At 37.9% G+C, this 10,530-nt stretch overlaps 1 pseudogene; it reads right to left on the minus strand.

Moving 5' to 3' along the window:
- Positions 1-1,473: 1,473 nt before the first annotated feature.
- On the minus strand, positions 1,474-3,811 carry LOC104863713 (annotated as a pseudogene).
- Between the last annotated feature and the right edge of the window lie 6,719 nt (positions 3,812-10,530).

Raw genomic sequence — 10,530 nt, forward strand, 5'->3', positions numbered from 1 at the left:
GTGGAACAGAGTAGTGTGGTTCACTGTTACCATATATATCACATCTGTATGTACTATACATAAAATATGTATTTTCCACTTTATCGAATAGGCCTCTTGGGCCAGGGATTTGGCTCAGTGGTTCCACCACCTGCCTTGAATAGGCCTCCTAATAAGACACCTTTTTGTTTCTTTGATGATCCAGAAAGCAATTTGGATTCCTACAATGTCTAGGGGTTACCATGATAAAAATAAACTCACATTGTAATATTGAAGTGTAAAAATGCCACTTAAGAAAGATCTCTGCCAGACTGTCAGATAAATAACAGGTCTTGTTACTGTAACTAAGTAAATCATAGAGACAAAAACAATAAAGAGGGCACCAGGCACAATTTAGTATGTACAATATAATTGTATTTGCACAAAGAACCATGACAATCTAAAACACAACACTACAGAGTAGGAGGAAGGCTAATTTGATTGAAATAGATAATAATAAAAGCTATTATCTTAGTCTTCTTAGGGTGCTTTAACAACAACAACAAAAAGCACAGATTGGATGGTTTAAACAACAGAAGATTATTTTCCAGAGTTCTAGATGCTGGAAAATCCAAGATCAATGTGATGGCAGATTCAGTCTAGTGAAGGCCCTCTTCTTGATTTTCAGATTGTTGCCTTCTTGCTCTATCCTCATATAGGATATAGATGAGTTGCGGGGATGGACAGAGAGAATAGTATCATGAATGTCCCACCCTCATGACCTCATCTAGCTCAGATTATCTCCCAAAAGCCATCACATGGAGGATTAGGGTTTCATCACATGAATTTTAGGTGTCATTAACATTCAGTTCATAGCAGCTAACAACTACTACAAAGTCATAATTAAATAGCAATTTCCATGATTATTAACAGATATTTTTCTTATTTTACCTTCACATAAAAGAAACAAGGGTAGTACAAGACTGACAGCACAATCTTGGAGATCATCTGTGTCATGTATCTCCTTTTTTATGTTGTAGAAATTATTTCGATTTTAGTTACTTTCTTAATTGTTATTCAGACACTTAAAGACTTGGGAAGTTAAGGAAAACAACTCTGATATTAAGAACAATTTTCAAAAACTTTTATTGATCCAATAAGTCAAAAGCTACCAAGGAAGCCCATCTTCTCAGTAGTTCCCAGAGTTGCTTCCTTGGGAAGAATAATAAATATATAACTGATTCTAAGGAAATTTTTTCCAGGCAAGACCTGCTTGCTGTTTATTGCTTCTGCTCCTTTCACTCTCTGAAACCTAAACCGTGCTTTGCTCAGAACTGAATCTTTTTTTTTAGTGATGCAAAATATTTATTCCAAGTTAGTTATTTTATGCAGTAGTTTTCCCCCGTCAACAGACTTTTGATAACCACATATTTTTAAATCTATAAATAATGTTATCAAAATACTCTTAATCTTTGAAATCTCTCACAAATTTATATTTTACAATCCACCCTGAAAATTAAGCCGCAAGAATAACACATTTCCTCTATACAAATATTTTACAGCTGTACCTCAAAAAAGGAAAACAAAAGCAAAAAGACCATATGCTTGTTTAAGGGCTAAAGTTACTGGAACAGCCAAAAATAAAATAAAATATCCAAGTTATTAGCATTAATTTAATACAATTATAGCTTTAATAGTCACTTTGTCATTGTCAGTGATTGCCTGAGCACAGGGGTGAGTGAGCGCCCCAAGGCTGGTAGTGGAAGCTGCTGCTGCAGGTCAGCATCAGCTCCTGTCCCTCTGCACTGCCAGCTCCCGCCTGTGCATTGCCCCATATGTTCTGCATGTGTATTTTAAAAATCTTTCCTACCACACAAACATCTCTATTAAGCAGCTAACAGGAAAGAACAACAGCAAAAGCTCAACAAGCCCACTGCTCTCTTTTTGGGATGTGATTATTTCCCTTGTGCATGAAGTATTCAACATAAGAAAAGGAAAAGGAAAACAGTAATTTCTTTTGTGTATTCCCGAAACATACAAGCTGAGTTTAGTGGTTCAGATGAACCGTGAACATTTCTGTGCCTACTTCGGGGCATCATCATCTGATGTTTCATTACTACTTGTTTCCGTGTCTGAATCTTCAAACTCTGCTTTACAAGTGTTTCTCCAAGGGGAGAAGAGGCTCAAACTGTGGCTCTGTAAGAAGCCATTCTTTCCAAAGCCATTTCTTCTCAGCTGCTCTGTTTCTGTGGAACTCTCTGAGCTCACCCTCTGAGAGTGGAGGTCAATTCTCATCACTTTCAGGATATTCCTGCCATCCCACTGCTTTCACTAACCTGTGCTCTGCTTCCAGAGAATGTGAGAGGACCTCCTCTTCTTCCACAATGGGGAGAGAGAGACCATTCTGAAGACGGCCTTCCGCCCCGTTTTCCTTTGGTTCAGTTGTGCTGTTGTCCTCCAAAGCAATCCTCCTATGTGCTGGGATTACAGATGTGCACCACCACATATCCTCCCGCTTGTCACAGTCTCTGTTCTCAGAGAAGTCTCTATTCCGAGTCTTCAGGAACTCACTCTTCCTGTCAGTGGTACAGCAGGTCAACTTGGTCAGAGGAGAGGAGCTGATCTTAACTGAAGGGGTAGTGCTGGTGGGACTCTCTTTGGGAGAGCTTAGAACAGCACCACCAGCCAGTATCACTGGTTTGGTAACAGAGATTGGATTGGTAATAGCAGACTCCCAGCTAGAAGAAAGGGATCCTGATTGATGTTCTATTCTGTTAGCTTTCCATGCATTGGACTTGGAAGGAGGTCGTGCAGGCTTAGGAACCAGGTTCTTAGAGACATTTGATACCATGGTTGATGATTTATTTCCATTTGCATGGTGAGATTCTTGTGAGGTGAATGCAGCAGAGAATGCAGCAGCAGGATCTTCTTTGGAAATTTTTTTGATTACTATCATCTTGGAAGGTTGCTTGGCACGAGGTGGGTTTTCCCACACTCCAGAAGGGGTCCCAATAGGTCTGCATGGATGATTGTGTTTGCCAACTTCTGGATTCAAAGAAGGAAAGTCTTCCACTTCAAACTGCAACTTTTCCACCTTGTCTTCTTCTTTTTCTTTCTTCCCTACCCTCTGTAGGTGGCTTTTCCTGAAAGGGACAGCCTTTTTGGGAGTGGAAGCTGCCATTCCAGTGTCAATGGTTCCCTGTGCTACTTCCACTATGCTGGCTCATGCCATCATGACTCTGAGCTGTTCCAACCAGATAAATTCCCTGTGATTCCACCTTATGTTCCCTTAGAGACAGCAGAGTCCACAGAACCATGGTTGAATTGGAAGGGTTGATGCCAGGATTCTCCTGGAGTTCACAAAGGTCCATTGTTTAAAAAGTCATCAGAGGGCCAGGGATTTAGCTCAGCGGTTTGGTGGCCTGCCTTGCAAGCGCAAGGACCTGAGTTCAATCCCCAGTACCCCCCCCAAAAAAAAAAACCATCAGAGTAATTGTGTCGATGACAGCTTACTCCAAATCTACCTTTTCCTCAGGATAAGTGGTCTCTGTGTTTTTCAAATGTTGTTGTAGGTGACTTAGCTGACTGTAGTGTTGAGAAATTTAGCCAAGCAGGAACAAAGTCATGCTGTGCCATTTAGGTCCAGTGTCTCTTTTCAGCAAGGTGAGGCATCCAACCTCATGGCCAGGATCCCATGGTGTAACCTCTGTGGTCCTGTTTTCATAACTCCTTGAGGTTACCAGATGGATAGATTTTCTTGTTAAAAGGTAGCTTAAGTAACCTGGCCAGCAGCACACCTTGTGATGAAGCACAGAACAGCCCAGCTCCTTGTGGCTCACTTTCTTAGTCCCTTTGATTGCTCATTCTCAACGACCTAGTTCCAGACAATTTTCCAAAAGGGGAAAGGGAGAGGAGAGGGCAGAAGGGGAACATAAAAAATATTTGTTACATTTTAAAAGAGTGGTAAGGGGAAAAAACTATGTCTATGTTCACTTCATTCAACTACCTTGAGCGACAGCACTATAAAACATGGACATTTGCACAGTGAAGGCAAACTGTTCTTAAATAGGTCATAGTTAGAAACACAGGTAGCATAGGGCCAGGGATTTAGCTCAGCGGTTTGGTGGCCTGCCTTGCAAGCGTAAGGACCCGATTTCAATCCCCGGTACCAAAAAAATAAAAATAAAATGAAACACAGGTAGCTTGATGTGCAGGTAAGTAATGATGATAGATTAAAAAATATTAAAACAGAATAAAAAAATCTTTGGAGCAGTCAACTCCAGTGTTAAACCTGCCATGTGACAAAGCCCTCAACACAAATCTCATTAGTTTTACACAACTGCAAAAAACGGTGTGCAGATATGTGCATGTAATTGTTTTAACCCTCAAAATCTAAGGACCGAAGAAATCTTGCTTTTAAAAAAGGACAAGACAGAAATTTGATAAACTTTTCCTCTACAGAATAGCAGCTTTCAAGGGAAATTTCTTGGTGTACAGCTTTTAAATATATGTTCTATTTCTTTGGTGTTCACTATTTATAAAAGCAACAAATTTAAAACAAGTAGAAACGTAGGGAGTGAGGGGTAGTCAAGGAGAAAGACACTTCCAAAATGAAATTTTCTTCTCTTTGGTTTTCAATATTTCACTTGTTCTGCTCTTTTCCAAAAACTGAATTGAGCCACTGGAAGGTGATAATGAAGAATTCTTCTACTGCTTTGGTGAAGAAGTAAATTAATGTTTCGGATCCATTTTCATCATTATTCAATTATCAAAAAGTCCACACGAATCTACCAATCAGGCAGCTGCAGGGCTACGATAAAGGAAGAGAGGTGGTGTCTGGGGACCCATTCCCAGCTTCTGGGCCAGCTTGCAACCATTATAAAGCTCTTTCTAAAAGTGCTGCTCTGCCCACAAGGCCCAGAAGGGGCAGCGAGGGAGGAGGAGGAGCGAAAAACAGCCCGACCCCCAATTTCGCCTAGTACTTGCCTCTCAGAACTGAATCTTTCCTTTCTTTACTTGTTTCTACCTTCCTCCCATCTCTATTACTGTGTGGGCTTCTAGCTACACTGCTAATATCTTGGCCCCATGCAGAGAGGTGTGCTGAAAATAGTCCTGGAGTGAGAAACAGAAGACAAGTGTTTGAAGACCTGATAAGTCACTGGCTTGTGGAACCTTCAGGAATTTGCTTAACTTCTCTATTCCCCAGTTTTTTATCTATGAAAAGAGAGGACTGGATCATACTACCTTAAAGTGGTTCTAACATTTTATCTAAACCGGCACACATATCACCCAACTTTCTGTGTGCGCCTCATTCCTGAGCTGGAACCAACTTCTGTTTTGCAGAATCATTTGCACCTATTGCACTCAAAAAACCTATTCTATGAAGTTCTTTTTAATCATTTTTAACCTTTGAGAACACATAAAATCCAATATAAAAATGCAGTATTAGTCATGTAAAGGGAAAAACCCACTTCAGCATCACATTTTAGTCTTAATACGAAATAAATCTACTAGACTAGATGGGGAGCTGCAGATCAATATCTTGAAGGATAGAAATACTTTATTGCTCATGTGCTCACTGTCTGACATTCTGCTAGTCACATTGCTTTTGGTAATCCTCGCACCAATTGGGTGAGGAAGACATCACTGAAGAAACTGAGGCTCAGAGAGTTATGTAACTATCCTAATGTACCACTTTCATTTAGTGTCAGGACTGGGATTTGCATTCAGGAGATTAAAATGTATATGTTCACAACATTGTGAAAATAATAAATACAACAAAATTATATACTTTGAAATGGTTAATGTTGTATATAAATCTTATCTCAACTCAAAACAGTAAAACAATTTAAATATTAGAAAAAGCGTGTTTATAGTTTGTGTCAGTTCAACTAAATCACAGTGTGATAAATTAGAAAGTGCCTAGGATGCAGCTTCATGACTAGCCATCTCCATGACTTTAAGGGCCTAGTAGCTTGTTTAACTGCTCCAGACTTCAGATTCTTTGCATATAAAATAAAGGAGACCTGGACTAGATGGGCATTTTCTAGTGAGCCCTTCAGCTTTTACAGTCTGTAGTCTAATGTGTTCAGTCTGTGGCAGAACACTAAGCAGTTTTTATTGTCCCCTTGTGGGTGAAAGTTGAACTGTCATGATCACTGTATTTGTATAAGACTTAAGAATAATTTATTACAAGAAAAACTATAAACTCGGTTCAAACAAGTTATTTGATATCACACAGATAAAGCATTTATATGAATCTTTTGCTTCCTATTAGCTCTTCTATCATGTTGAACCAAACTTAAATTCCTAACCTTTCTAAATAAAAATAGTATAATCTCAAATGTGATCAGAAACAAAGCATATACCAAACACATTTCTATCTCTCCTATCCATCAGTTTTCTATTTTATAAGAACTTAACCCTTTCAATAATTTGTTGGTATATTTAACGAATACTATAAATGAAATTAAGTGTAAGATATATGGATGGAATTGCAGAAACCCAACAACATGAATAAAATCAAAGGCTAATACTCATAATATTAGTTCATAGAAATTAATAAGCAAAAATGAATGCTCATCATCTTAACTAGGCTAAAAAGCAGAAGGGGCTATTTACTTAAGAAATATAAAAATGATAAATAGATATATGCACAACTATTATTTGCAAAAATATCTAAAAAGATAAAAACATGAGAGTTTTTCATACATTAATTTGGGAAAACATGGTCAAAAGGGATATTATTTCATATGTAGGGATGTTTTGGAAAATAGGCCTCTTATTTTACTTATGTTAATGTCATTCAGAACAACTTTCTACAAAGTAACTCCCAATATATATTAAAAGCACAAACACATTCATGTTCTCTGATACAGAAATTTCCCTTATAGGAAATAAACAGATATGTGAATGAAGATTAGTACTAGAGATCTTCACTGATGATTTGTATTATAAAAAGGAGACAGTCGGAGGCTGGGCATGGCAGCACATGCATTTAATCCCAGTACTCTGGTATTGGGGATCCCAGCCATGGGTCTCAGTCTCCTGAAAGGCAATATGGTGCAAGAAAGAAAGAACAAAAGACAGAGAAATAAGACTTAAAAAGAAAGCAGGGCCTTGGCTGGTCCAAGCTGCTCTGGGCAACAGAGACAAAAGGCACCAAAGATTTCCAGTGTTTTTTTATTACAATCACGGGAAGGAGAGCAAGGTTTGCTTCAGAGTAGTAGAGGGTGAGGCATCTGGCAATAGAGGCTGTAAAAGGGAGGTACTTCTTATCTTACAGGAGAGAGCAAATAGGAACCAAGACTGGGTTGTAATTAATCAGCAACCCATCAGGTCAAGAGTGGAAGCTATAATTCAGGGAAAAGAATTTAGGCCTCCATGGCAGCCATTGGCAAAGGCGCTATGTTCATCTAACTCTGCCATCTGACATAGTCATATGAGTCACATAGGCTTTGATCAGACTCTAATATAATACAGCCATACTTATAGTCTGCTAGTACTGTGCAGCGATGTCTACTACACTCTGGAAGCTCGAGGCTGTAGGATCCCAAGTTCATGCTTAGCCTGGGTAATTTAACAATTTAGAGAGATTCTGTAAAAAAAAAAACAAAAAACATAGAGGATATAGCTCAGTATGAAGGCCCAGGCTCGGTCTTCATTCTCCAGTCCTATGAGAGAGAGAGAGAGAGAGAGAGAGAGAGAGAGAGAGAGAGAGAGAGAGTCTAGCAATAGTTGTTTGCATATATTGTGGTGAATGCTTCAATACAATATTATGTAAACATTAAATATAATTCCTAGAACAAAGTATGACTTAAAGAAATATATATATGAATGTATGAATGACAGGGCCTTGCGATGTAGTTGACAGCCTTGAACTCTCTATATATCCCAGGCTGGCCTTGAACTTGAGGCAATACTCTTGCTTCAATCTCCTGAGTTCTGAGATTACAGGTGTGTACCACCACACCCAGCTAAATTCAGAGTATATTAAGTGAAAAATATTATAATCAGTATGCACATTATTACAGGGATTTTCTTTATATAAATATGTTACAAATTGACCCTAAAAATGTTAAATCTGCTAAGGAGGATCACAAGTTCAAGCTCAGCCTGACCAACCTAGCAACTTGATGAGACCCAATCTCAAAAAGAAAAAAAAAAATTAAAAAGCATTGCCTAAAGCTCCATGTGAAGGCCCTGGCTTCAACCAGCAAAACAAACAAACAAAACAGTTAAATCTATTTATACTGGAGTAATAAAATTACAGATGGCTTTTATTTCCATTGTCTTGCTTTTCTGTTCTTTTGTTTCCTAGTTTCTCTGCCATGCATGTGTATAATTTTTACAATCAGGAAAAGGACAAAAATTTTAAATGTTTACTGGTAACACTGTTTTCCAGAAAGAAATAAATGGAGAAAGAGAAGAATATTCGAAAACTACCAACACTTGTCCATGTATCCGAAGATTCTGATAAGACTATATAGCACACAGTCCTGCATATACAGTTACTAAGGCAGCCAGAAATAAAGTAAAAGAGATGAGAAACATAAGCCTATCTCTCGCTTCCTTGTGAGTACATCATAGGAAGGTATGATTTGTAGTTTTGCTCTAATCAATACAGACAATTTTGAATTAAGACCTATTTCTTTTATTAAGGCAGCATTTTCCGATTTATTTTTATTAATCAATTCAATTGAAGCAGTGCAGCTTGGCAGGTCCGGTTTAATTCAAGAGTACTATAGTGAGACTCATTAGAGTTTTACCCGTAGTTCATATGGCATGAAAGAACTGACAGACTACCTAAAAGTATATATTTTCACACACAAAATCCACTGTCTATAAAGGTATTTATATATGAGTTAATCATAATTCTCTGTTTGTTTGGAGAAGACAAAGAGAGTTATAAGTACACACAGACCACTGCAGCAGTGCCTGTATGACTAAAGGTGATAATGCCATATCTTAAGCCATCATGCTTAATCTCTTTGGAAAAACACTAAGTATCCCTTCATCCTCGTAAAAAAATCTTGTAGAAATATCATCCTCAGCACCAAAATAAAAGATAGATTGTTGATCATCAGGTTTTGTAAGCACATAAATAAGGGGGCATGGAATAATTTTTCATTCTCTACACTTGCCTAACATTTATCGGTATCCTTTACCTCTCTTAAAGAGAGAAGGCATAGAATGAGGGCTCTATTGATGTGGAAACTTGAGGAAAATAAAGAGACCAGTTTGGGAAAATGGAATATTAGTGAATATCCCAAAACATGCATACGTATTAACATTTTATCAAAAAATGTAGGCTATGATCTGTATGATTATGTACCTTCCAAATTCAAATGTTGAAACTAACTTTTAACTCTCAAGGTGATAGTATTAGGCAGTGGGTCTTTGGGGGGATGATGAGGTCAAGAGGGCAGGCCCCCTATTGAATGGGATAAGTGCTTTGATAAAAGAATCCCCAAAGAGATAGATATCTCATCCCTTCCACACAGTGAGAAGGCATCATTATGAATCAGAAATAAGGCCTTCACCAGAGTCTGAATCTGACAGCACCTTAGTCTCGGAATCCTCAATCTTTAGAACTTCGAGCAATAAAAATCTGTTCATATGCTACCTATTTTATGGTATTTTGCTATAGGAGTCTGGGCTGAGATAGTGCAACACAGTTTATCTTCCCTAAAATCAAAAGTAATCAAACTATTCCACTATGATGAATCCTATATTTCTACAGCAAGGAGAAAAATCACTGAGTTTAAAAAACACTGCTGCCAGAACCACTTTGGGTGATTGAAATCAAAGAAGAGATGCCCTCGATAATTCTCATACTGAAATTATTCAAACTGGTGCCTCAATTTGCCAGTGTGTTTTAAAAATTCAATTGTAGGACTAAGGAGAAACCTTGTTTTCCACATCTTCTATTTTCTGGAAGAACCATAGCCAAGTTATTTAAAAAAATGACTCTCCATTATTTCATAAGACACCAAGAGATTTCCCACTGGGTGATGAATCATGCAGGCAAAACAGTAAGACAGAAAGCTAATGTTTTGCTCTGAAAATACTAGTTTTGGATGAGAAAGTCCTTTTGATGTGTTTCTGGGGATGAAACCCAGAGCTTCACGCATGCTAGGCAAGTGCTCTTACCACTGTTACACTTTTAGCCCAAGCAAATATTTTCTTAATTGTAAACAGATTTTATTGAATTCCATACTAATATTCTGAGACTAAGAAAATCATTTTCGAGGGACCAGTAAATTTATGAGTTTATATAACTTAAAAGTTGCCTCACTGTACCATAATTTAAGGGACTTGGGGTCCAATATATAAAGCATGATTTGATAATTTTATGTCAAAAATAATGTTTTAGCCCCAATTTCAACTCAGAAAGTTCTGTCTGGCAAAAGTAGATACAGGGAGGATTGGATTAAGTTAGTGGCACGCAGAATCAGTGTGATGAAACTGTGTGCAGTGGAAGCAATTTTGCATCCACAGTTCAAAAGTCATCATTATGTATGTTCAAAGCATTTGTTACCCATATATCTTTAATGTTCAATATGTAAGGGC

This window comes from Fukomys damarensis, unplaced genomic scaffold, assembly GCF_012274545.1.
Source record: "Fukomys damarensis isolate Sample0158 unplaced genomic scaffold, DMR_v1.0_HiC HiC_scaffold_39, whole genome shotgun sequence".
Lineage (NCBI taxonomy): Eukaryota > Metazoa > Chordata > Mammalia > Rodentia > Bathyergidae > Fukomys > Fukomys damarensis.